Genomic DNA, 27,736 nt, shown 5'->3' on the forward strand with positions numbered 1-27,736 from the left:
TACAGCTGTCCCCTGGTATAGCAGTCCCTCATGGATACCAAAATCCACAAATGCTTAAGTCCCTTATATAAAATGGCATAGTTTCTGGAGTTCCTGTTGTGGCTCAGTGGTTAACAAATCTGACTAGGAACCATGAGGTTGCAGGTTCAATCACTGGCCTTGCTCAGCAGGTTAAGGATCTGGCATTGCCATGAGCTGTGATGTAGGTTACAGACGTGGCTAGAATCCCGCGTTGCTGTGGGTCTGGTGTAGGCCAGTGGCTACAGCTCTGATTGGATCCCTAGCCTGGAAACCTCCATATGCCATGGGAGCAGCCCAAGAAATGTCAAAAAAGACAAAAAAAAAAAAAAAAAAAAAGATATAGTTTCTACTTATAACGTATGCATATCCTCCTGTAAGCTTTCTCTAGAATATATATAATACTTAATACAATGTAAATGCTACATAAATAGTTCTAAAATAATGTAAATGGTATGTAAATAGTCACCAGTGTGCAGTAAATTCAAGTTTTGCTTTTTGGAACTTTCTAGAACATTTTTTCAAATATTTTCAAGTCACAGTAGATTGAATCTATGAATGTGGAACTCTCAAACACTGAGGACCAACTATAGCTGGATATTTTTGAGCCATTTTCCAGTTAGTTTACCTAGGTTGAAAAATCCTGGCCAACCATTCCTGAGAATGTCCTCTTTTCTACTCAGTCTACATTCCCTCCCCTGGTGATTTCATCCCCTACTGACTTTAAATACTATCTGCTTGCTGCCAACACCCAAATTTACATCTCTTCTTAAACATCAGGTTCTGTATCTAATATTAGGAATGGTATTACATCCTAATGTAAGGACATCTTCATTAGGAAGTCTTGTGAATATCTCAAACTCAACATATCCAAAGTGGAACTCTGGATCTTCCCCCTCAAAACCCTGCCCAACCCATAGTTTGTGGTAACTCATTAATTCAGACACTCAAGCCAAAAGTCTCAGAGTCATTCTTGCACTGTTTTTCATTCATAACCTATGAAATCAGGAAGGGCTACTAGTTCTACCTAATAGGCTCAAATTATAAAATCTACAATCTGACCATCTCCCACAATGCCACTGTCACCCCCTGGTCCATTATCATCATCTCTCACCTCCAATAGCCTTCTTTTAGAAATAACACTATTTTGAAATAATTTAAATCATATATTCTGAAATTTTTTAGAGTAAGTCCTATCACCTTAAAGTGTTCTCTAACAAGTATTTGCAAAAAAAACAAGAACACTCTCCTATCTAACCAGCATACACCTCTTTAAATAAGGAAACCAACATTGATATAACACTACTATCCAGTCTCATTCAAATTTCGTTAATTATCTCAAGATTGCTCTTTTTCCTCTGTAGTCCAGGATCCTCTCAAGAACACATTTGCTTATCTATTATGCCTCTTTATATCCTTTGATCTAGAACAATTCCTCAGTCTTTCCCCATTTTTCATGTACTAGACATTCCATAGTATCTGTTACATTTTGGAAGATGACCTCTGTCTTAGTCCATTCAGGCTGCTATAGCAAAATACCTACCAACTAGGTAGCTTAAAAACAACAAACATTTATTTCTCATAGTTCTGGAGGCTGGGAAATACAAGGTCCAGGCACTAACACAGTCACGTTTTGGTAAAGGCTCTCTCATAGTTCAGAGTGCGCATCTTCTCTCTGTGTTCTCATATGGTAGAAGTGGGCTAGGGAATCTCTCTGGAGCCTCTCTTAGAAGGCTCTAATCCCATCCAGGAGGATTCCACCATTATGACATAAGCATCTCCCAAAGGTCCCACATCCTAACACTGTGACATTGGGTATTGGTATTCCAGCATGTGAATTTTGGAGGAACACAAACATTTCAGACCATAGCAACCTCCAACATGGAATGTATAATGTTTCCTTACGATCATGCTCAGGAAATTCATTCTTGGCAAGAATTCCACAGAAATAATGCCATGATCTTCTCAGTGCATCACATTAAAAGATACAGAACATCAATCCATACAACATGAGTGATGGTTAGCTTTGGTAACTTGGTCATATTGATGTCTGCTAGGTTTCTCCACTTAAATTCACCATTTTTTTCCATTGCAATGCATTAATATTTTACCAAGAGCTATTCTTAGATTATATAAAAATATTCTGCTCCTCATGGAATCTTTACCCTTCAGCCTTGGCTGATTGCCCATTTCAGCCAAAGTCGACCACATCTATGTAGGCTGCCAAATGGCAATTCTCCATCTGCATTATTCATGCTACATTTATTAGCTGGCATTCTACAAGAAAGACAAGCTTTCCCCTTGCATATATATATATGGATTCCTGGATTCCAAATTTATTCAATGAGTTGTAATCCATTATTAACCATTTTTAATGCTAAAACTGCCCCTGACTTGGCCAGTGAGAGCCCCTGTGTCCTTCTGAAATGTCCCCATCATTTACTGAGTATTTTCTTATTTTCCAATATAAGTTATTTCAGGCCGTGCCCCCATTTTGGAAGCAGCCATTGGCCATTTCTCTGAGGACCCTTAGTTTTCTTTTAGTGCAGGATGGTATTTAAAATCCAATATCTGGGTGCTCATTATACTCTATGTTTCTAGAATGCCACTGCTTCTAAGCCCTCTCAGTTGACAGAGCTAGGAGATATGTATTTATGTGTTCACGGACAAACAGATATATATATCTAAAGAGAGAGAGACTGAGAGAAACCAACACTTTAGAGTGCCTTCTAGCCTTTCCCCTTTCTGTGTTCATTGATTCCTTTTCCAGCACTGAGAACCTTAGCTTCCATTATCCTCACTATATTCATTTATGTGCACAAATAATTTATCAATTTGCTCAATGTAATTAACTCACCTCCACTACGCTGGCCATCTCTTTTGCCTACCACCCCCACACTACCCTCTCTCTGCAATATTCTTAGCTGCTGGCCCACCAGCCTGTACCTCCCCAACCCCATCTCTTGCCTCTGCTTGGCTCTCCAGGCCTCCTCACTACCCCCACATTTTCAGCTGTCATGCTGTCTCCTAATGTGGAAGGGGAAAGAATGGAGATAGATCTTCAGAGTTATTCTCACTCAAATTTCAGAATGATTCTGGTAAAATTTAAGTCTAATCATGTCCATTCTCTGCAATACCCTCCGGGACTCTCCATTTCACTCAGAGCAAAAACCAAAGTTCTGGAGTTCCCGTCATGGCTCAGCAGAAATGAATCTTACTAGCATCCATAAGGACATAGGTTCGATCCCTGGCCTTGCTCAGTGGGTTAAGGATCAGGCATTGTCATGTGCTGTAGTATAGGTTGCAGACAAGGCTCAGATCTGGCATTGCTGTGGCTGTGGTGTAGGCCCACAGCTACAGCTCTGATTCGACCCTAGCCTAGGAACCTCCATATGCCATGGGTGCAGCCCTAAAAAGACCAAAAAGCAAAAAACAAAAAAACAAAACAAAACCAAAGCAAACAAACAAAAGCTCTGACTGTAGTCTAGAAGGTGCAACATGATCTGGAACTTGTTACTTCTTTGACTTCACCTCCTACCATTTTTCCCTCTCACTCACTCTTCTTCAGCAACAGTATCTTTGCTGTTCCTCAAACATGTCTGACATGCTCTCATCTTATAACCTTTGCACTTGCTCTCCTCTCTACCTAGAATGATTCTCCCCATATAGCTGCATGGTCATCTGCCTGTCTTTGCTCAAGTGTTACCTCAGTGAGACCCACATTAACTATCCTTTAAAAAAGCCATTTCTTCTAAGCACATTTGAGCCTCCTTTTCATTTCATTTCCAACTCTATATTTTCAATTACATTTACCATCTTTTAATGCACTTTAATTTACTTAAAAATTATGTTTATCATTTATTATTTGTCCCCCTCCTTCCCACTATCCCCACTGTATTGTAAGGTCCTTTAGGGCAGGGGATTTTATTTTATTATTTTTTTCCTTTTTAGGGCCACACCTGCAGCATATGTAAGTTCCCAGGCTAGTGACTGAATCAGAGCTACAGCTGCCGGCCTACACCACAGTCACAGCAATGCCAGATCTAAGCCACACCTGTGACCTACAACTGCAGCTCATGGAAACACCAGATCCTTAACCCACTGAGTGAGGCCAGGGATCAAACTCACATCTTCATGGATACTAGATGGGTTCTTAACCTGCTACGGCACAATAGGAACTCCAGATGATTTTATTTTTTACCATTGCACCCCAGGCACCGAGAAGAGTATCTGGCACATAGAAGAAATTCAATAGATAATTGCTGAATAAATGAAATAATTAATGGATTAATATGAGCATTATCTCCATCTTACTTGTGAAGAAACCGCATCTCAGAAAAGCCAAAAAAAATTGTTCTAAGACTTACAAAGGTTAAAATAAATTGCCCAAGGTCATACAATATTAAGTCATTCCTGAAATTCTATGCCCAAATTTTTAAATTTCTAAACCATTTGTAGTTTTAATAAATATTGCTTAATTAGATTGACTGAGAACAGGCACCTCCGAGATGCCTAAGTAAGAACCAAAAAACATTTTAAGAACTGTGACAAGATGAGTTACAGTGTATTAGGTATTGGTATTTCATCAAGAAGCAAATCTTAGTTCTTCTCCATGCTAAGGAACACAGTCAGAAAGAGGTTCTTGAGAAGTTGGTGATAACTCAAAAATCACTGAGATCCTCAACATGATCTATTCTATACTTTCTAATTCTACTTCCCTTACGGGCCAGACTAGAACTCCTATTAATAAAACACTTCCCTAAGGATAAATGACAGTCTGTCTCCCCTCATAAAGAAGGAACACTGTGGGAGCTCCCATTGTGGCTCAGTGGAAACAAATCTGACTGGTATCCATGAGGACACAGGTTCTATCCCTGGCCTCGATCAGTGAGTTAAGGATCCAGCACTGCAGTGAGCTGTGGTGTCGGTTGCAGGCACAGCTCAGATCTGGCATTGTTGTGGCTGTGGTGTAAGCCAGCAGCTACAGCTCTGATTTGACCCCTAGCCTGGGAACCCCCATATGCCACAGGTATAGCCCTTAAAAAAAGACCGAAAAAAAAAGGAAAGAAAGAAAGAAAGCAACAAAGAAAGAAACAAAGAAAACCCAAGAGTAAATGGGTTTTATACACAAAGAAGTTCATGATAGCATTATTACAGCAAAATGGTAAAAACAACTAAATGTCTATCACATGGGAATGGTTAAGTAAACTGTGGTATATGCTTTGTTAAGAATTGAGTTTGGGAGTTCCCATTGCAGTGCAGTGGAGACGAATCTGACTAGGAACTATGAGGTTGCAGGTTTGATCCCTGGCCTCTCTCAGTGGGTTAAGGATCCCGTGTTGCCATGAGCTTTGGTATAGGTCACAGATGTTGTTTGGATCTGGTGTTGCTGTGGCTGTGGTGTAGGCCGGCACCTGTGGCCCTAATTTGACCCGTAGCCTGGGAACCTCCATATGCTGCAGGCGCAGCCATAAAAAACAAAAAACAAACAAACAAACAAAAAACTGAGTTTGTACTTGCAGTCCTCCAATCAAACTCAGTGACAGATTTACCTAGATTAAACTATAGTGACAAATAACATACATTAAATACTTACTATACGCCAGGCAATGTTTCAAGTAATTTGTATATATTAATCTCTTTTAACCCTCAAAAAGACCCTATGAGACAGGTATTATTATAAACACTATTTTACAGATGAGGACTCTGGGGCTCAGGAAGGCTAAGAGTCAAGAAGTAGACTAATGCAGGAAATGGCCTTTCCATTATGCGAGAAAGGTAAAGACAGAGACACCTGGGCTCTTACTCTGCTTCCTCCCCTTTATCAGTCTGGGTTTAATCAGGAGAAAAAAGACACATAGTGATTTGAACAGGAATATTTAATATAAATCACTATTAATTATATCAGGAGATCGGCATAAAAAGGAATAGGCTACTCAGGAGTAAAAGGAACTCTAAAGGATATGGAAATGGGGAGCAGCTCCTGCCCAGAGGGCTGAGATTCAGTACCCAAGGTATGACCCCATCCTCTCCACAGACAGGGCTAAAAAAAATCCAGACTTGACTGGCAAGAGCACAGACTAGACTAATGAATGGCAGAGAGATAGCTACAGTGTATGCTCACCAAATATGCTGGAAATCTGCTTTCTGGAATTTGCTGGAAATCCATTCTTTAGGGTGCTGGGAAAGCTGTTCACAGGGAGATGTCTCACTAGAGGCATTCTACTACAAAGTCACCCAAGAAGAGATGAAAGAGTAAAGTGCTGGCCACTGGTTATTGCTGGCTACTATGACAGTAGGTGCTGGTCAGAAGCCCCATGCACTCCAGGAGCCTGTCTAGGGAGCAGGCCAGACTAGGAAGCAAAATACTTCCCTCCTGCAGTGTTTCTCAAGCACTATCTATTGGCAAAGTTTAACATGGCACCATCTGGCAAAGAAAAAATATTTAAAGGGCCCATATCCACTTTCTCAGAGTAGGCAATGAAGAGCAAATTTATAACTGTGAAGTAATAAACAGATAACTGACACATCCTCCAAGGCAGGTACATCACTTATTCTTGCTGAGTTTGGTTCCAGCAAAGTTTAGTGCTGTAATAATTATTTTCAACAAAAGTGTATAGTCTTCCAAGGATGCAAACGGATGATAAAATTGTGGAGACCTAATATGGAGAGTACCAGCTGAAGCCATGTGCCTCACATGGATCAGTGCAGAGCAAGAGAAGCTCTGCTGAGATATGGTACATCTGCTCGCACCCTCTGAGGACACCGTGGTATCCATAAGGTTTTATACCCCTGCCTTACTCATTTGGGAACACAATCAAAGCTGACTCTATGAGCATGTTGTAGTCTCCTCCACCAAGTTATGTTCTTTCTGAAATGCACTGCACTATGTGGAATGCTAGGCAATCATCCAAAATGTTATTAAAAAGAGTGTGTGGTAAAATGGAAAAATACTTATAATTCACATTTTTAAAAGTAGGGTGCAAAAATGTACTATGTGAAGAAAGGAAAACTGCATAAGAAATAAAGAGTAGAAGGAAATATCCCTCAAATCAGTCATTGTCTCTAGGTGGAATTGGGGTAATTTTTCTCTTTTCCTATTATTTTTCTATAATTTGCAAATTTTACTATAGTGAGCATGCACTGGTTACAGCTTTAGGACAAAATTTATATAACAATAAGAACAACCAAAATCCATGTGTGTGTGTGTGTGTGTGTATTGAAGTCTTACTGAGCCAAGGTTTGGGACCTAGAATATGACAAATAGAGTTCTCTATAGAGTATCTGAACCAGTTCTCAATCATTTACCCAAGCTAAGATGACCAGAACTTGATAGCAGTTAGACCAACTGAGATTAAACAGACTGTCTACCCTAGATGAGACCTAAAAAAAAAAAAAAAAAGTCAGTGTATTTACAGAACAAAATGAACTCCACTTCTTGAAACTTGAGCTACTGAGACTTATACATACATCTGAGTAAAGACATGAGGAAACTCTATCTAGAGAATTAACCAGCCAAATATTGAAATTCAACCAAATCTAAGCAAAACCAGCAGTATTTGAAATATCAGCAACTTTCTTATTTAAAAATTCAAGTCAATCTCTTTAAAGTTCTAACAGCAATCCAGAGGAATCCCCTAAACACTGAACTCTCAGTTTAAGCCTCTGTTCCCAGAAATTTTTAATTAAATGTCCCAATGCGAAGCAGTAACTTCACTCAAATCATGGTGGCTGCTAAATACTAAGCCCTCTGCAATCTAAATTCTAGGACATCCTCACATTCCCCTGCAAAAACCTGGGCAGCCACACCTCTCTTCCAATCCCATAACTTTTGAGAGAAAAAAAGAAATTGGATAAGCCGTAAGAAATTCAAATAGTAAACAGCAAGGATTATGATAGAAGTAGCATTATCTGCGTTCATTATCTGTGGACGTCCCTGCCCAGGCTGCCACTGGGAAAAGGCAACCTGAAAACAATCTGAGTGAAACCTGCTGGGAGGCAGAGGCTGACTTCATGACACTTGAAGATACCTTCCAGTTCTGAGACTCCATTATTTGGCAGAGATCTGGTGTACAAGGAACATGTTAGAAAGCTGCATTCAGCCTACAACAGAATGAAAAGAGGAAGAAAAGTTGAGGCTATGAAGGAAGAGGAACACTAACTAGCTTGTCAAGGAACGTCCGGATTTTAGCACTGGAAGTTCCACATCCCCAGAAATCCCACAGTCAGGGGCAAACCAAAATGGCCAGTCACCCTACTGCTTGGATCTGACAAAGATTAGCTTCATTGGATTCCCATGAAAATTAAAAGCTCTAATTAACTAAGCCTCATGAATCCCAGGCTAGGGAGATTACTGCCTGCCTTACCTTCTGCTAATGATTTCTGCTCCTTCCACCAAACTCCGTTTAAGCATATTCTCACTCTCACCTAAACAAAAGCTAGCCTCTCTGAATCCTTCTGACTGGAGATCAGGGGCAGCTGTGTGTGGTTAAATCCTGGGTCCTGCTGGAAATGATTAAGGAAAAAACTTCTTTCCTTTACTAACTATAATATGACAGGCCCTCCAGGAGAATGAGGGCTCCTCTTTGGTGGGTTCTCTGACTATATAAGAAATGTATTGCTGAAATCCTAATAAACTCAGAGGCCCACATGATTCAGTTTTTGATTCGCATTCCCTTCAAGAAGCACAACTCAACAACCCAAATTATGTAATAATCAATCCTATCATTTACTTATTTTTTAAAGTCAACAAAGAGTATGCACATACATGATCTATACAGTACTTTCCTTTTTTCCATACTTTCTCTCATCTACTTCCTTCTGATGTTTAATTTTCTTCGCCACCCTCTGGGATCCCCAGAAAACCTCTTCCTCCATCCCCAGTCTGTGTAGTTTTCTTTCCTTTTTCTCTTCCCTCTACTCATAGCATATTAGCCTATTTCCCATAAAAAGAAAGTTTTCCATAAAAAGGTGGGAGTGGGGAGAAATTGGGTTGGTAATTACAGGATTCTCCTTGGCAGCCTAGGAAAGATAAGATGTTTGAGAACATTCCCTTGTTAATTATTTTTGTTTCATTGCACTCCCAATGTTGGTAAGTACCTGACATAAATACCATAGCATGCTAGTGCTGCAAAGGACCACAAAATTCATGAACCCAATCCCCTATTTTAACAAATGAGAAAATTAACAGAGACATTAAATGATTTTTCCAAGGTCCCCAAATGTCCTTTCCATTGCTTTATGCTATATGTGCTTAAATCTTGTAACCTGCGGTTATCAAAGAGAATAAAGTCAATGCCCACCAGCCAGAGACCACCAGAAAAACACCTAAAGTTAAATATTTGGGATTATGGCATGCTGCAGCAATGACAAACATACACAGTGAGGAATCACAAGGTGTCTCAGAAGAAAGTGTTAAAAAGGGACTTATTATAGAATCTGGGCTCTGTTAGATGATTTAGGGGAGGGTTGAAGGAAGCAGGTTTTGTTCTGGACTGGATGATATCAGGAAGTCGAAGCACTTCTATGACTGAGTATCTTAAAAAATTTTATCTAGGAAAAGGGAAGACTAGAGCCAGGCTAAAGCTATAATTGCTAAAGAATCCACAGTCACTCATATCAGACAGAATAAAGAAAAGTTTGGTGATATTTGTGAATTGGACAATGTCCATATTTTGTCTGTGTTCAAACATGGTTGCACAGCGGTCTTGTTTTTTGTTGGTTTTTCTTAATCCTCCATGGTCACAGAGTGGCCTTGTCTGATGTTGCTATTTTGTGAAATGGTTTATGTTCAGCAGGAGAGCACCAAGACCCCTTGGTGTCTGTCCAGCTTCTGGATGTTGGGGAAGCTTTTCTTTTTCTCATAATAATAAAACTACCTTCCAATGAGTGCTTTTAATGTGTCAAGAAAGTTTTCATCTTCATCACCAACCCAGAGATAGGTACTATTATAATTCTAATTTTCAGATGAAGAATGAAGGCTTGGTGAGGTTGTTCATTTGCCAGTTTCAACGAGCTAGTAAATTGTAAGGCTGGGCCTCAAAACTAGGCAGTCTTTTCTCCAGGGCCTGTACTCTGATCTGTTCTATGATGCTGCCAAGTGTACGCAAGAATATTGGCCAGGGATGGGGTTGGGGCGAGGCAGCAATTAATCTGCGGAGATTTGGGAAACTGTTGCAGTAAATACAATGGGGGCATGAAGTGTCAGGAATTGCAGGTTACACTGAATGACTGCATCAAGATGGAAGAGTAAAAGTGGAAAAAACCAGCTGAGACATTTTTGCCATAAAACCTTCTTTGGAAATAGTCTAATATAAGGAAAGCTGACTTATTGTTCCATAACTAAAGGATGACTTTTATGATTAGAATATTATTTTAAACTTTACTCTGTGTTATCAGTATGAATTTAAATAGACTGACAGAAGAAGGAAAAAAATCAGTAGCAACTCATAAGGCATGGTCAGTCAGAGCATCTCAGTGTAATCAAATGGTAAAGCAGAATTATTCTGGCCTTAGTGATGGAAGCTGCAGGCCCCTGGCAGTACCAATGACTTAATCATAATGATTAGGGGAGAATATGGTTATTAATAGCCTTATAAATACATTCATTATTCAAAATCACCTTACGGAATGAAATGACAGAATGAAACTCAAATTAACAGACAAAAGCTCCCATTCCACTGTTCCTACACATACCCCCAGCTCCTGATTTTAGTGCGTGTTCTGGGCATAGAGAAAGAGCTGGAGCAGAATACTGATAAATTTCTTGTATTAAAAAAATTCTTCTCTCTGTGGAGTTCCCTATATGGTGCAGTGGAAATGAATCCAACTAGCATCCATGAGGATGCGGGTTCAATCCCTGGCTTCTCTCAATGGGACTGGGATCTGGCTTTGCCATGAGCTGGTGTATAGGTCACAGATGCGGCTCAGCTCCCATGTTGCTGTGGCTGTGGTGTAGGCTGACAGCTGTACCTCTGATTTGACCCCTAGCCTGGGAACTTTCATATGTCACAGGTACAGCTCTAAAAAGCAAAAAAATAGGAGTTCCCGTCGTGGCGCAGTGGTTAACGAATCCGACTAGGAACCATGAGGTTGCGGGTTCGGTCCCTGCCCTTGCTCAGTGGGTTAACGATCCGGCGTTGCCGTGAGCTGTGGTGTAGGTTGCAGACGCGGCTCGGATCCCGCGTTGCTATGGCTCTGGCGTAGGCCGGTGGCTACAGCTCCGATTCGACCCCTAACCTCCATATGCCGCGGGAGCGGCCCAAGAAATAGCAACAACAACAACAACAAAAAGACAAAAAGACAAAAAAAAAAATAAAATAAAAAATAAATAAAAAGCAAAAAAATAAAAATAAAAATAAAGAAATTCTTCTCTCTGGAAATTTCAAGGCAGCCAAGATCCTAACATTACAGCCTTACTGCATTCTGTGCTCACCTTAATAGATACTAGTCAGAGCACGTACACTACGCACCCCTTTCCCAAACAAACAAACAAAAAAGAGTTCTTTAGGTGTGGGGTGGAAGGCACTAGAGAGGCAGTTTGATAAAAAGAAAGAAAAATAAGGGAGTTCTCATTGTTGCGCAGCAGAAATGAATCTGACTAGGAACCATGAGGTTGTGGGTTCAATCCCTGGCCTTGCTCAGTAGGTTAAGGATTCAGCATTGCAATGAGCTGTGGTGTAGATTGTAGACGTGGTGTAGGTTGCAGACGTGGCTATGGCTGTGGCCAGCAGCTGTAGCTCTGATTGGACCCCTAGCCTGGAAACCTCCATATGCTGTGGGTGTGGCCCTAAAAAAAAGGTAAAAAAAGAAAAAGAAAAAGAGGAATGGAAAAGCTTACTCTTCAGCTATCTCAGTCTTTTTAACCAATCTATTCTTATACATTCACTCTTCTAGGTAGCATTCAGAAACCTGCTGTGCCTCTACTGTGTGACAGGCATTCTACTAGGCTCTAGGAATGAAAAGTTAGTTAAGATTTGGCCTCTACCCCTCAAAAATTCCACTTAGATTGTGTCTCAGGTTTTCCTTTGCACCAAACTTTGTATAGTGTTTGACAGATGTTCCTTATTGATTAAATTACAGTGATAATATTGGCAATGATGACAATGAAAACCACAGCTGACAAGTGGCAAATATGAAAAGAGCCTGTCTCAAAGAACTTATTCATCCAAAAATTATTTATTGAGGAGTTCCCACCATGGCTCAGTGGTTAACGAATCTGACTAGCATCCATGAGGATGCAGGTTCAATCCCCAGCCTTGCTCAGTAGATTAAGGATCCAGCTTTGCCGTGAGCTGTGGTATAGGTCGCAGATATAGTTCAGATCTGGTGTTGTGTGGCTGAGGTGTAGGTTAGCCGCCAGCCTACACCAGAGCCACAGCAACGCAGGATCCAAGTCACGTCTGCAACCTACACCACAGCTCATGGCAGTGCCGATCCTTAATCCACCGAGCGAGGCCAGGGATAAAACCCACAACCTCATGGTTCCTAGTCGGATTCGTTAACCACTGAACCACGATGGGAACTCCCATTGAGTATTTACCTTTTACCTGGCCCTCAGATAGGTGCCTAATAGTCTCTATTTATTTTCATATTAGTCTGGCAAATTTGGTATTATTATATTCAATAATTATTACAAAACATTCCAGAGACTGCAAGAAGATAAAGAACTTGCCCAAGTTCACCCAAATATAAAGTAAAAGAACTCATCTTGGAGCCCAAGTCTGCCTGATGCTACAGCTTTTGCTACATTCCTTAGGTGTTCATTCTGAAAATGTACAACAGGGGGTCATGGGAATGGGAGACCTTCCTTCAGGATCATAGTTCATAAAGTCAACAAATCATACTTACCTCTCCTATAAACCTGGCACAGGAGCAAATGGATTCTAACCCCTTGGATTACCTAAGTACACTTGTGATTTTTGTTAAAGCAAAATAGCAATTACGTACTTGAAATATTTATAAAATAAGTCAAATACATTTGAGGGAAATGTAAAAGCATTGCAATTAAACAGATCTGCACACACTGCAGGGTGTTTTTCTCACAAAAGGAGTAAGGAACAATGCTGCTAATAAAAACAATGATGATCTTGTTTAAATGTTCTAATAACTCATTTAGTACTGTTCTGAGTGGAACTGTATATTAGTAATTTCAAATAAAGTCTTTGATGAAAGATTAAATATATCTTCTGCTCATTCTCCTCTGCAAAGCTAATTCAAGTAGGCTAATTAGTTCCCTTTCTTCTAGTAAAATGTTTTAAGTGATCTATAAATGTTTTTCTCCTTCTATTCATATTGTAAGAGGAACCATGTGAATAATAATGAATAAGAATAAGGAGTTACACTGATACATTGCAAAATAATAGGTGCCTCCACCACCACCCCCACCAACACACATATACTTTGAATTAATTCTCTTTGGGCTTCTAATACAAAATAGGTAGGAGTTCCCTTTGTGGCTCAGTGGTAATGAACCCACCTAGTATCCATGAGGAGGTGGGTTCAATCCTGGCCCCGTTCAATAGGTTAAGGATAGATTGTTGCCACAAGCTGTGGTGTAGGTCGGAGACCCAACATGGATCCCACATTGTTGTGGCTGTGGGGTAGGCAGCAGCAGCAGCTTTGATTTGACCTCTAGCCTGCTAACGTCCATATGCCATGGGTACAGCCCTTAAAAAAGAAAAGAAAAGAAACAGGCAGATCTCATATCACAAAATAAATATTCATTCAGGAAACTACATTAAATAGGAATTAAGCTAAAACAATTTCCTGGCCACCTTTGGGAAGATCATCACACTAATTAACAAAGGGCAGGGCTTGGTTTTGTTTTGTTTTCAGGAAGTGGGGAATATAAGATATATTTAGGTCTTCCAGAAGAAATAAAGATTGGTCGATTGAATTCTAAACTGAAAAATTTCTCCTTGACATTTCAAACTTAAAAATGTACAGTATTTGTAGTACTGCTAAGCTACCAGTGTGGAAACACAGGCCAATCCATTTTGGTCTCTTTTGGAATGTAGGACACATAATGACAGATGAAAATAATCACATGCTGTGAAATGGTCCACCTAAATGAACAAACCTACTCTTAGGAAACATATCCAATTGGTCATTTTTTAAAAACACCTATTCAGAGGACAATACTGGATATAAAGACCTTTGGCTGCAGAGCTATGTTGAAAGTCTCTAATGCAAAGCAAAATGGCTATAGTACTAATCATATTTTCTACAGGTAATTCACTGCCTCTACAGCTGCTATGGGCCTCCTCTTGGAGAAAGACAATACCTTATTCCTTCTTATTATCTCAGTTGCTAGTATTAGGCATTCAATAAATATCAGTTGAGTGCAATAAATGAATCCATCAATTAACACTTGTTCTGAAGTAATTTCTACATGGGTATGCATATTTTGAATGTTTTTTTCATCAGATATTATCTGGAAAACATTCTAATTTTGAATAAAACAGATCAAGTCTTTCTGCAACCCACAAAGCCAGTTATGACCTAAAATATATATCAGCCCCCCACCCACAAAATGAGCATTAAGGTAGATCCTATTTTCCTCCATGGAGAAGATTCAAGCTTGGAGAAAAACAAGCCCCAGGGCTCTGCCCAATCTCATTCCAGCCCAGGGATGCAAAATCCCTGAGGAGAAAAACTACAATGAATAGAAGCACAAGGATACTAGGCAATCTACTTGCTCCAAATTATGGTAAAATGAAAACCTGCAAACCCATTTGGAGGTACAAAAGAAGAGACATCAAGGAAGTCTGCATAAAAGAGCCTCTCTCTTACTGCATAAACAAACCAATTAAAGAGCTCATCCTTTCAAGAACAAAAAAGGGGCATTCCCACTGTGGCTCATATTGGGTTAAGAATATCACTGTAGCAGCTCCAGTCACAATCCCCAACTTGGCACAGAAGGTTAAAGGATCTGGGTTGCCATAGTTGCAGCTCCCCTGACCCAGAAATTTCCAGATGCCATTAGTGTAACCATAAAAATTAAAAAAAAAAAAAAAAAAAAAAAAAAAAAAAAAAAAAAAAGAGAGAGAGAGAGCAAAAAGGGCCTTCTTTAAGGGTGATATTAGAGGTATAAATTTAAGCTGACTCCTGATAAAAGGGACTGGTTTATTCCAGTCAGCTTTTGAAACTATTAGATCAGGACTTTTCTTCTACCTTCCTGGTTGAGGGCCTCCCTGATTCCTAAGCCTACCAGTTCTAGCACTTGCCTTAGCCTCTTTCTACCCACCAGTCTTTTCCCTCTAGGCACTCAGCCGGAGTCCTGACCACAACTCCAAATACTGACTCCTGTACCTTCATCTAAGTCAGACCAGAGTCCCAGTCCCTTTAGAGCCACATACCTGGTCCTCATTGCTCAGCCCAAGAAAGACACATTCCTGAAAACAGGGTTGAGAGAAAATGCCATGTGAGTCATACATAAGCAGAACAGAATAGATTCTTTTGATACATTCTCCATGAGATTGTGATACCTGTGGACATGTAGATTTGCAATTTTTCATCCTTCACTATAGTTTTATATTTTAGGTTGAAATGTTTCAGCATGTTAAATAGAAATGAAAGAAGAAACAATCAAGGGGCTATCCTGTAAGCCAAACACACACACACACACACACACACACACTCACTCTCACTGCTTTAAAATGAAACGTATGATCACATGATTTAAGCCTCATCTGAAACCTGTCAGTCTCTTTCAGTGTTCCTCAAGTCCCTGTGACTTTAATACTACATGAGACTGCCATGCAATATAATAATCATCTATCATGGAAAATCTTTTAATTTAGGCCTGATTGACGATCCCTTTTTATAAGTTCACTGAGGGTAGAATAAAAAGAAATCATTTCATCAGAGAAACAGAGAATAGAGAGGTGATTACCTGGAGCAGGATTTTGGGGGAAATGGGGAACTAATGGACAAAGTTACAAACTTTCAGTTATAAGAGTGACAAGATCTGGGGATCTAATGTACAGAATGGTGATTATAACTAATAATATTGTATTATATATTCAAAAGTTGCTAATACAATAGATCTTAAATATGATTACTATGTAAAATAAACAGTAATTATGTGATGGGATGGAGATATTAGCTAATAGCTAACACTATGGTGGTAATCAGTTTACAATATATAAGTGTATCAAACTAACATGTTATACACTTTAAACTTAATATTCTATGTCAATTATATCTCAATAAATCTGAGACATGAGGAAATAAATTAGTTTATATTGTAGCAAGAGGGATTTATGTTTACTTATAAAAATTTCCCAACAGTAAGAACTTGCACCAGCACCATGGTACATGTGGAAGGGAAGACGGTCCTGGATCTAAGGAGCTGGACTGGCTTTATCACATATTAGCTATGACTTTAATTAAATTATTGGGCCTCTCTGAATTCAAGTTGGTATGAGATTTAAATGAGATAATAGAGGAAAAGTACTCTGTATATCAAGTATTTATTTTTTAATAGTGTTACTATCATCATGGTGTGAATCCAGTGAGAAAAATTTCTCAACCTTAGCAAACGATTGGCCCGAGCCTTCACTTTCATCAAGAAAGAACTGCAGCATGGGATGAGGGATAGCTATAGTTTCATTTAGACAAGAAGAATAAGGAAGGGAAGGCCAAGCCTCAGGAATGTGCCATAGTGTCAACAGATGGTAGAAGATGGTAACAAAAGGTGACTGTAGTCTCCTCCACATCAAAGATGTCTTTGAGTATGGAAGGCCAGATAAAAACATCAGGAGGAAAACAGGAAGATTAGTGGGATATTGAAACATCATAGAGTTAACCTTAACTCAAAACTCTAAGCTAGACATACTGTAATAAAAGGTAGTAAAAGGACTTCTGGTTTTGAGCTCAGAACCTTTAAGGAACCATAGTCTGTAGCAAGAAGGCCAGAATACTGCCCCAGTTTTCAAAGAGGGGGCTTTTTCAGAAATGCTGATCAACTGAGCTTTACATAAATCCTCAGAAAACCCTAATGGCTTATTTTAAATGACTTTTGAGAATAATTATGCTACATAACACAGTGTAAATTTCTGTTTGTTTTGCTTTTTAGGGACACATGCATGGCATATGAAGTTCCCAGGGGTCCAATCAGAGCTACAGTTGCTGGCCTACGTCACAGCCACAGCAATGTGGGATCTGAGCCTTGTCTGCAACCTACACCACAACTCATGGCACCACTGGATCCTTAGCACACTGATCAAGGCCAGGGATCAAATTCGCATCGTCACGATACTTGTCAGATTTGCTTCTGCTGTGCCACAATGGGGAATCCCAGAGTGTAAATATTATGAACCTTGACATTGTGAAAGCAAAATTATAGCTGAGAGGAGCCAGAGGGTAAAGGAGGCTCTTGGTTTATTAAGGCAGGAAGGTATGGATATAAATATCCTCATTTTAGAAAGTAAATGGTCAAGAAATTAAGTCAATAGTTGAATGACCAAGAAAAAGATTTAAGTACATTATTTTTAATTACAAAAGTAGTCTTTAGAAGAACTAAAAATAGTGATATAATTACATTACAAAAAGGAAGAAAGACAGGGATGATGAATGAACTAAATTTTCACCTATCATAGCAGGATATCATTATAAAATGTCTACAGATGAATCAAGAAATACATATTGTTTTTAGAGATATGGAGATAACATCAAAACAATTAAAAGTAGAAAGAGTTAAAGGTGGGGACTTCTGAGAAATGGGGAGTGCGATGGAGTAATGATACTTCTCAATATTAACTTTTCTGCACTATTTAAGTTTTTTAGTTTAAATCATGTTCATGGATTATTTACACTTTCTTTTTTTTAATTGTTGGGAATTCCCTTAGTGGCTCAGCAGTTAAAGAACCCAACTAGGATCCATGAGGACGAAGGTTCAATCCCTGGCCTTGCTCAGTGGGTTAAGGATCCAGCATTGGGGTGAGCTATGGTGTAGGTGGCAAATGTGGCTCGGATCCCGAGTTGGCTGTGGCTGTGGTGTAGGCCCGCAGCTACAGCTCCAATTCAACCCCTAGCCTGGGAACCTCCATATGCCACGAGTGTGGCCCTAAAATAGCTCAAAAAAAAAATTGTTTTTAAAATGACACATGAGCAATCTAGAAAAAGCTGCTAATCTCTAGACTCCCTGTTAGCTCACCAAGAACAACTCATCACACACTAGCCCAGATAGGATAGGAGGTTGGTGGGAAAAGATCCTATTTATTTCTTTCCACTTCACACTGTACCTAGAATATAATAGGCATTCAACAACTACCTCTTGAATAAATGAATGATATCTCAGGTTTCAGCCACTAAGTTTCAAAAGAAGTCTTTGTGTGTACAGTGAAGGAATTCAGGTGGAGTAAAGTACAATGGATTCTTTGTTTGAATGGACGTGGCTGAATCTTTCCAATCCAAAAGCCCTAATGCTGGGCACTAGCCATAATTTCAGATCTCTCCCAGTGATCACCAGAAGCTACTGAATCACTAAAATCTGCCAGCAATAATGCTCAGCACTGGCTGCAGGGACCTGTGCCACATTTGACTCTAGCTCCACAAAAGAGTATCTCAACACCAAGGTGGAATTCCCTCTGTACCTCTTAGTGTATTTACCACCGCCCAACCTTCAAAAGGAGGCTTGGACTGAGTCTTTTAAACAAAATGAAAACATAATTTTGTGTTGAACTTGATTTTAAATACTGTGGCTCACTGTTTCTAATTTAATCATTAATCTGGCTTTGAGTTCCTTTGCTGTCCAAACATTTTGAAGGTAAGTATCCATAGCTGAAATAGACCCGTCAGATAGTTAAATCAAGAAATAAAACACTGCATCCAAATTCAGAGCAGAGTGAATTAATTTTCCAGGTCTAGCTGACTATTGAATACATAACTTTGCTTAAGAAAATTCGCCAACATCTGGTTCTTTTTTTTCTGTGTAAGGACAAGCACAGGGAGAGGAAAGTATGCCATCTGTCCTGAATGTAACTAATTCATTCCTCTTAATGCTAGGTGGGAACCACAATTTTACAAGTCACAGAAGAAAGCTTTAGAAATAATCAATGAAATAGCCTTCAATATACCTTTGTTCAAGACCAGACAAAGCATTCACTTTTAACTTGAAGTTTTTCTTACTCCCAAATATAATACCTTCAGTTTGAGTTTAATATGCTAGTATACGCTTGAAAGGAAATGTAAGGAAGACCTGCGTTTCCATAAAGGAAGTCACTTCTGAAATGGATTTTGAGAAAGGATAAGATTTCACCAGGTAGAGTCTGGAATGGAAACTGTCCCAGGAAAATAATAATCTGGAGGCTTAAAATAAATAAATAAAAAGTCATTTCTGGAGTTCCCATCGTGGCTCAGAGCAGAAACGAATCTGAGGATGCAGGTTTGATCCCTGGCCTCGCTCATTGGGTTGAGGATCCAGCAGTGCTGTGAGCTGTGATGTAAGTCACAGATGCAGCTCAGATGTGGTGTTGCTGTGGCTGTGGCGTAGGCCAGCAGGTACAGCTCTGACTGACCCCTAGCCTGGGAACCTCCATATGCCATGGGTGCAGCCGTAAAGAGACCAAAAAAAAAAAGTAATTTCTGACAACTATATCAGAATGTCACTTCTGAAGCAAAATTAAGTTACCACAAATGACTGTGCTGAAATAGCTACTTATTCCTTCCCCTGTAGCCTCCCTTACCATCTTTCCCCGACTATCCTTTCCCTGCTGCCTACCCCTACTCCACGAAACAAGCATACCACATCAAACTAGCAAACTGTGACTCCAAAATGGGGAGTCCAGCTTAATAAGAGCAAAGCTAACTAGCTCGCTAAAGCCAGACTCAAAAACTCTGCCACTGGGTCTTAATGTCATTTAATGATAAATGATCCTTTCCCCACAATTTGCCACTGTTGTTAAACAGGGGTCTTAAAAGGGCCCCCCAACCAGCGCTCTACCTTTGTAATTAGTCCATCTGGTCTCTGTGCATATATTTCATGGGTAACTCACATATAAGTGATAGGTAACCAAATTACAAGGCTATAAATACATCAAGTGTTGCCTGGAAAAAAAAAGCCCAAGTGGTTTATGAAGTCAGCAATATTCTGACAACTGATCCTTACAACAGAGCTTAGTTTTCTTTCCCTCCCTCCTCCTCCCCACTTAGATAATTTGATATTATATATGTCTCCAAGCATAAATCACAAGTGAATTATTGGGAAAAGGTAACTTGGGCCTGAAAGATTTTAATTATTGTCACATTTTTTACTCATAGAAGTCTTAGTTGGACAATCTCCAAGTCTACATCTACCCAGAATATTGGAAACAGGCAAGAACTCCTGGTATATAAAGCAAATCTGGCCATGCACCAATTGACTTCTTCACTTGGTATCATCATTTTGTTTTTCTGTCCAAGTAAACATTAGCACATAAGTCCTAGAAATAAATCCATTGGGTAGGATTTCCCAAACTGTGGAATACCAGGTTTCACATGGCGAAAGGACCAAAATTGGCGAGAGACTTCATAACAATGAAGAAAACCAACACTGACTAGAAATTTACAGTTAATACTTGTCGGTTTCTACTCTCTCCATACCAATATTAGAGCTACTTTTATTTAAATCTTTTAAATTGTCCTTCTCTAGCCTAAAAATTTCTCTTAGCATGAATATTAAGCATTTAATGTGAACTCCTACATGGTTACATGTCATGATATAGTTCTAGCTCCTCATTGAAAGCAAAAACCACGTTTTACCCATCTTTATACCCCCAAGCACCTATTGCAGAGCCTAACACAAAATTGGTGCTTATCAAATGTTTGCACTGAACTATAAACTAAACCTAATTAAACAAGTTTTGAATCTGTGTGGAGAATGTGTGTGTGTGTGTGTGTGTGTGTGTGTGTGTGTGATTTGTTTAAAGCCTGTGCTATTCCTGCTATTTACAGCTTAAAATCTAACTTCCTCATTGTGACGTAGGGGATTTATCTCAATCTGATTCCAAACTTCTCTTCCGGCAAAATCCCCTGCCCCTCCACTTCAGCACACTATCTGTGCTCAGCTTCTCCGGTGTCAGGGCAAAGATGTGCTCTCCTCCTAGGCACACTGCCTAGACATTTATGGAATGATGATCTCACCTAATGGAGGCTGAGTCTTGAGACATTCTCATAAAGGTCAGAAGCAGAGACAAGAGTAGTCATGGCATGCATGGAACAGAAGTCAGAAAACAAAGACACTGTAAAAGAATGAGAAAAGAAATTTAGGCTTGAATATTTTTTTTTCTAAAAACTAGACCCATGGGGAGTTCCCATTATGGCTCAGTGGAAACAAATCTGACTAGCATCCATGAGGACAGAGGTTCGATCCCTGGCCTTGTTCAGTGGGTTAAGGATCTGGTGTTGCCATGGGCTGTGGTGTAGGTCTCAGACGCGGCTCAGATGTGGTGTTGCTATGGCTGTGGTGCAGGTCGGCAGCTACAGCACTGATTGGATCCCTAGCCTGGGAACTTCTATCTGCCTCAGGTGTGGCCCTAAAATGCAAAAATACATACATACATACATACTAGACCCATGACTGTAGGTAATATCTACCTATCCATGGGAAAGGGGGAATGGGGATGGATTTTGTTCTGGGAGATAAAGAATTAGAAAGTCAGTACCAAGTTTATTGTAGCAGCTGGAACAGAACTGGTTTTAAAAACATATGCATAGTCCCTCACATAGTAAGTTATTTAATTGGTTATGATGAGTCATCACAAAATCAACGCCTTTTTCTCATTCACCATGTTTGCTATTGCCAGCGTCACAAAGAACTCAATCTTAGTTGAGCCCATCACTAGATACGACAAGAACAATGGGAGAGCTATGTTGCTCAAGTCATCAGCAGCTGTCCTGCCTGGAGCAGACTTTCCACACACCCAGATCCCCACATTGCTGGGACTGGCTAAGACAACCACATGGGTCACAAGGCACTGCTCAGCCAGGAGGGGCCAGGGTTTCAGGACCCCTGGCAGACTTACAGACGGATGAGATGCTAAGAATTCTCACTTCCTGAGGTTGAATGAGACCATGAGGAGTCAATATTTGCAGAGAGTTTTACAAGTGATTCTTCAGGCCTTAGCACAGCAACCTCACCAAAACCAGAAGACTAAGGTGGCCAAATGACTTATGGGAAACAGGTGCTAAATAAGCAGGAAAAAAGGCATTTCCCTCAGCCAATTAGCGTTTTATCCTTAAAATGATATTGTCTCTCCTTTTATGTTTTTATATTTATTTTTTAATTTTTTTTGGTCTTTTTAGGGCCATGCCCAGGGCATATAGAGGTTCCCAGGCTAGGGGTCAAATCGGAGCTGTAGCTGCGGGCCTACAGCACAGCCACAGTAAACACCAGATCCAAGCCTTGCCTACAACCTACACTACAGCTCACAGCAACACAGGATCCCTAACCCACTGAGTAAGGCCAGGGATTGAGCTTGCATCCTCATGGATGCTAGTCAGATTATTTTCTGCTGACCCACAATGGGAACTCCTATTGTCTCTCCTTTTAAACAAGTCCCAGGTCTGTGAATTAAAAAATTTTCTTGAAAACATGGAATAGTGTACATCCTAATTAATGAATGTCTCCATTTCTCTGAACTGTCCTCTCTCAAATCTTTCTTGTGAAAGTTATAACAAACACTTATTTATAACTATGATTGGCCCAATGAGATTGGCTGCCCCAAGGGAATTGCCTCTGTTTCTAACAGAGACCCTCCTGTAGAAGAGCAATTCTCTCCTGAAGAGGAAGTGGCATCAAGACCAAAAGAAGAGCTAGATGCAAAAACAAGTCTGGATTTCTTCTGAGGCAAACTGCATTTCTCTCCCCAGCTGCAACCAAGAACTGCAGGGGTAGGGAGGAGCATGGCATAAGTGTATCTATAAGATCACAGGATTTTTAGCCAAGTGAAGAAACTGAGGTCCAGAGAAGTGATTGACTTGCCTGAGATAACATAGCAAGGCTCTGACTGGAGCTCAGAGTCTAGCACCTGATTTATTGCAAGAAGAGGCAGAGCAGAGTATAGTCTCTGAAGCCAGACTCCTGGTCTGAATGCTGATTCTGTGGTAGATTTCTGCGACCTTGGGTAGGTTTCTTAAAGTCTATACTCTTGCCATGTCTATAAAATAGGGGTGATTGATCCTCCCATGGGGTTTTTTTAAATGAGTGACTATATGCTCAGTGTTTAGAATGGCAATTATTGGAACTTAGCAATTACTGTTAGCCTCATTTTAGCTTAAGATCCTTTCCAAATTTACCAATAGAACCCCCCCCCTCAAAAAAAAAAAAAAAAAAAAAAAACAGACTATGGGAGGGGGAAAACACCATGGAGCTAGAAAACAAGTTCTTCAAGTAAAGCCCTTGCCATTCCAGTCTCCTTCATCATACCTCATGATTCTTTAAGGCAAACTACAGTGTCTTTCCCTGTGTCTAGTTCCTTTGCCAACTAGAGCTAAACACTTCTTTTTTTAACTTTTTAAAATTATGATCCTAGGATGCATCCTTTCAGTGACAGCACTTGCTGGTCATGACAGTCTGCACAAAATTAACTTTTACCTAGTATGGTAAGGAATTATCAAACAAAGTTGTACAGTTCTTCTCCCACATCTCATGAAGTCTGTCCACCTCAGGGTATGATGAAAATTTGAGTTCAGTTGAGTGCCCTGATATTACTTTTGGCGAGGGAAGGAATCAGAGAGCCACTCCATGAGTGAGTGCAAACAAATGAGGGTAGGTCTCCCTCCCCACATGACATTAGGAGTCCTGCAAAGGCATAACATACACAAACAAAGTCCTAGAAAAAGATGGCAAATTCCTGCAGTGACCTCAGGAAGGACGCATCTGGGTATTTCTAACATTGTACATTAGGGAGATGAAGTGGTACTGATATAAATTTGAGAATTGCTAAAGAGTAACTGAAAGAAATAGGAGGAGATGAGGAGGCAAAATGAACAAAATGCCAGATATGTCCACATGCCAACAAGGAAGACGTGAGGAGGTGAGGTGTGAGGAGAAGTCTGTCACAGTGGCCAATAAACCATGAGGGCCAAATGTTTGGCTTGAATAACTTAGAATCTGTTCCCTGCCTGTAGCAGGGCTTGGCAGTGAGTCAGCAAATCCAGCAACAGAATTCTTTTTCAGTAGCCACAGACATTCCATTTACACACACACACACACAAACTGTCTCTTATAGATATACCCTTTATCAGCAAGGAGAAAAATGTATGGAATTTTTTATTAGATTTCCAAAACCATGCATATTGTCAAAAATTATCAGGATCCATTTGGCAAGAAGTCAAAAGATTTATTTAGGCATCATTTTGAATATTCTACTAAGAATTTGCCACATGTCCTATGGCAATTTTTTCTATCCCCTCCCTTTGTAAAAAGCAAAACAAAAACATGAGGATACAACCTAAATGTTAACAGTGGCTATATCTGAGTTGTAAGATTATAAGGTAATTTTCATTTTCTTTGTTGTTTACTTGTATTTTCTAATTTGTCTTTAATAAACATGTATTGTTTTTCTAACATTTAAAAGAAATGGGGTTTTTTTTTTGTTTTGTTTTGTTTTTGTCTTTTTGCCATTTCTTGGGCCGCTCCCATGGCATATGGAGGTTCCCACGCTAGGGGTTGAATCGGAGCTGTAGCCGCTGGCTTACGCCAGAGCCACAGCAACGCAGGATCCGAGCCGCATCTGCGACCTACACCACAGCTCACGGCAATGCCGGATCCTTAACCCACTGAGCAAGGCCAGGGATCGAACCTGCAACCTCATGGTTCCTAGTCGGATTCGTTAGCCACTGCGCCACAGTGGGAAATCCTAAAAGATATGTTAAAGGTAAGTGAGCAAAAGCAAAAACTTCAGGTGAGCACTCTGTTTTATGATGATCCCCCAAATGACACCTCATTGAACCAGCAAGAATCAACTACAGTATACTCTAGAAAGGGCAAGACCACCAGGGAAAGACAAAGGGAATTCAGAACACAGGGAAATTGCAGAGATGACTTGGGAATCTTACAGGAATGCTGATGCCTGTTAACACACTACAGAGTCTCGGTAGGACATTAGTGCCTACCAGGCACATGAGCAGCAAAAGTTCTCAAACTATTGCTGGTACCAAGTAAGCCCACAGCAACTCAGTTGGAATTTTGCCTCTGCAAAGGTACTCACAGTTTTCACATGACAAATGAGTGTACATGCTAATTAACTGGGTGTGGATAGAGGAAAATTCATGTAATTTAAGCATGTGCTGTCTGATAATGTTTTCAAACCAAAGGTCATTTTGGTTCTAGGTATCAAGCAGACTGTACAACGACCATGCCCTTCAAAATCTCTTCTGCTCCATTAGGGAGAAAATATTTTTAAAAGGCCCACTGGATGGAGAAATAAGATGGCAAAGTAGAAGGACTCAAGATCACTTCCTCTCATGAAAACACCAATATTACAACTAACTGCTGAACAACCATAAACAAAATAGGCTGATGGCTATCAAAAAAGATATCCTACACCCAAAGACAAAGAAGCCACATCAAGATAGTAGGAGGAGGGAATTCCCATCGTGGCACAGAGGAAACAAATCCAACTAGGAACCATGAGGTTGCAGGTTTGATCCCTGGCCTTGCTCAGTGGGTTAAGGATCCAGCATTGCCGTGAGCTGTGGTGTAGGTTGCAGACATGGCTCGGATCTGGTGTTGCTGTGGCTTGGTGTAGGCCGGTGGTTACAGCTCCACTTCGACCCCTAGCCTGGGAACCTCCATAGGCCATAGGTATGGCCCTAAAAAGGCAAAAAGATGAAAAAAAAAAAAAGTGGGAGGAGTGCTTTCACCATGTAAGCAATCCCAAAAATCCCATACCCATTGGATGGGCAATCCACAGACTGGAAAATAGCAATATCACAGAGGCTCTTCCACAGAAGTGAAAGTTCTGAACCCCATGACAGCTTCCCCAACCTGGGGTTCTAGCATTGGGAGGAGGAGCCCCTAGAACATTCAGCACTGAAGACCAATGGGGCTTGAGTGCAGCAGCTCTACAGGGCAGGGGGAAACAGAGACTCTATTCTTGGAGTGTGCACACAGGGTTTTATATGCACTGAGTACCTGGGCAAAGTAGAGACTCCATAAGAGTCTGGGTCAAACTACCCATAGATCTTGGAGGGTCTCCTGGGAAAGCAAGGGGTGGCTCTGGCTCACTGTGGGGGCAGAACATTGAAGGTGGAAGTCCCAGGGAATAATCATTGGTGTATGTTCCACTGGAGGCTGCTATTGTGGAAAAATCTAGCCCTACACATCAGGGCTGAGGAGCCCCAGGCCAAACAATAAACAGGATGGGAACACAGCCCCACCCATCAGCAAACAGGTTACCTAAAGTCCTCCCAGGCACACAACCACGTCTAATAACACATGTAGACAAAGCCCCACCAACCAGAGGGACAAGACTCAGCTCTACCTACCAGTGGGTAGGCCCCAGTTCCTCCCATCAGGAAGCCTGCCACAGGTTCCTGCATCAACTTCACCCACAAGGGGGCAGACACCAGAAGCAAGAAAGGTTACAACCCAGCAGCCTGTGAAAAGGAGACCACACAAAAACCTATACAAAATGAAAAGGCAGATAAATATGACCCAGATGAAGGAAAAAGACAAAATCCCAGAAAAACAGCCAAGTGAAGTGGAGATAAGCAACCTACATGAAAAATACTTTAGACCGATGACAGTAAAAATGATCCAAGACTTCAGGGAAAAAAAAACTAGAGGCAAATATCAATAAATAAATATTTAACAAGAAATATTTAACAAAGAAATAAAATATTTAAAGATTAAACAAGCAGAGATGAAAAACACAATAACCAAACTAAAAAATTCACTAGAAGGAATCAATAGCAGAATATAGAAGGCAGAAGAATGAATAAGCAAGGTGGAAGAAAGACTGGTGGAATCATTGACATAAAACAGAACAAAGAAAAAAAGAATGAAAGGAAATGAGGACAGTCTAAGGGAGCTCTGGGACAACTTTAAACATACTAACATTCGCATTATTGGGGTGCCAGAAGGAAAAGAGAGAGTGAGAAAGGGCTAGAGAAAATATTTGAAAAAATAATAGCTGAAAACTTCCCAACATGGGAAAGGAATCACCCAGTCAAATCCAGGAAGCACAACAAATACCATATATAATAAACCCAAGGAGGAACATGCCACAACATATATTAATCAAACTGACCAAAATTAAAGACAAGGACAAAATATTGAAACCAGTTAGGGAAAAGCAATAAATAACATACAAGGGAACTTTAATAAGGTTATCACCTGATTTTTCAGCAGAGACTCCGAAGGCCAGAAAGGAGTGGCACAATATACTTAAAGTGATGAAAGGAAAAAACCTATAACCAAGAATACTGTACCCAGCAAGGCTCTCATTCAGATTTGAAGGAGAAATCAAAAGTTTTACAAACAAGAACTAAGAGAATTTAGCATCATCAAACAAGCTTTACAACAAATACTAAAGGAACTTCTCTATGAGGTAAAGAAAAGGCCACAACTAGAAACAAGAAAACTACAAATGAAAAGGCTCATTGGTAAAGGCAAACATATAGTAAAGGTAGGAAAACATCCACACACAAATATGATATTGAAACCAGCAATTGTGAGAAAAGAGAGGGTACAAATGCAAGATACTGAAGATGCATTTGCAATTAATAG

General features: G+C 40.2%; 2 protein-coding genes across 6 annotated transcripts in view; one reads left to right on the forward strand and one right to left on the reverse strand.

Annotated features, from left to right (window-relative positions):
- LOC146400960 (uncharacterized) overlaps positions 1-27,736 on the reverse strand; it is a 285,838-nt gene that overhangs the window by 234,896 nt on the left and 23,206 nt on the right. The window contains exon 1 of one of the 5 annotated variants that reach the window (XR_014813050.1): positions 6,143-6,380. The exons of 3 other annotated variants lie outside the window; for them this stretch is intronic. The gene's annotated coding sequence lies outside the window, so the exon portion shown is untranslated. Of the gene's footprint in view, positions 1-6,142; positions 6,381-21,144; positions 21,243-27,736 lie in introns of those variants that run through there. One more of the 5 variants, XR_014813053.1, reaches the window with a different exon arrangement.
- The window catches only part of MFSD8 (major facilitator superfamily domain containing 8), a 449,919-nt gene that overhangs the window by 36,242 nt on the left and 385,941 nt on the right, over positions 1-27,736 (forward strand). The gene's annotated exons all lie outside the window — the stretch shown is intronic.

The sequence above is a fragment of the Sus scrofa genome, chromosome 8 (genome assembly GCF_054392235.1).
Source record: "Sus scrofa isolate SSC_HxYL_T2T_F1_AM1 chromosome 8, Sscrofa_HxYL_maternal_Yorkshire_Landrace_v2.0, whole genome shotgun sequence".
In the NCBI taxonomy this organism is placed as follows: Eukaryota; Metazoa; Chordata; class Mammalia; order Artiodactyla; family Suidae; genus Sus; species Sus scrofa.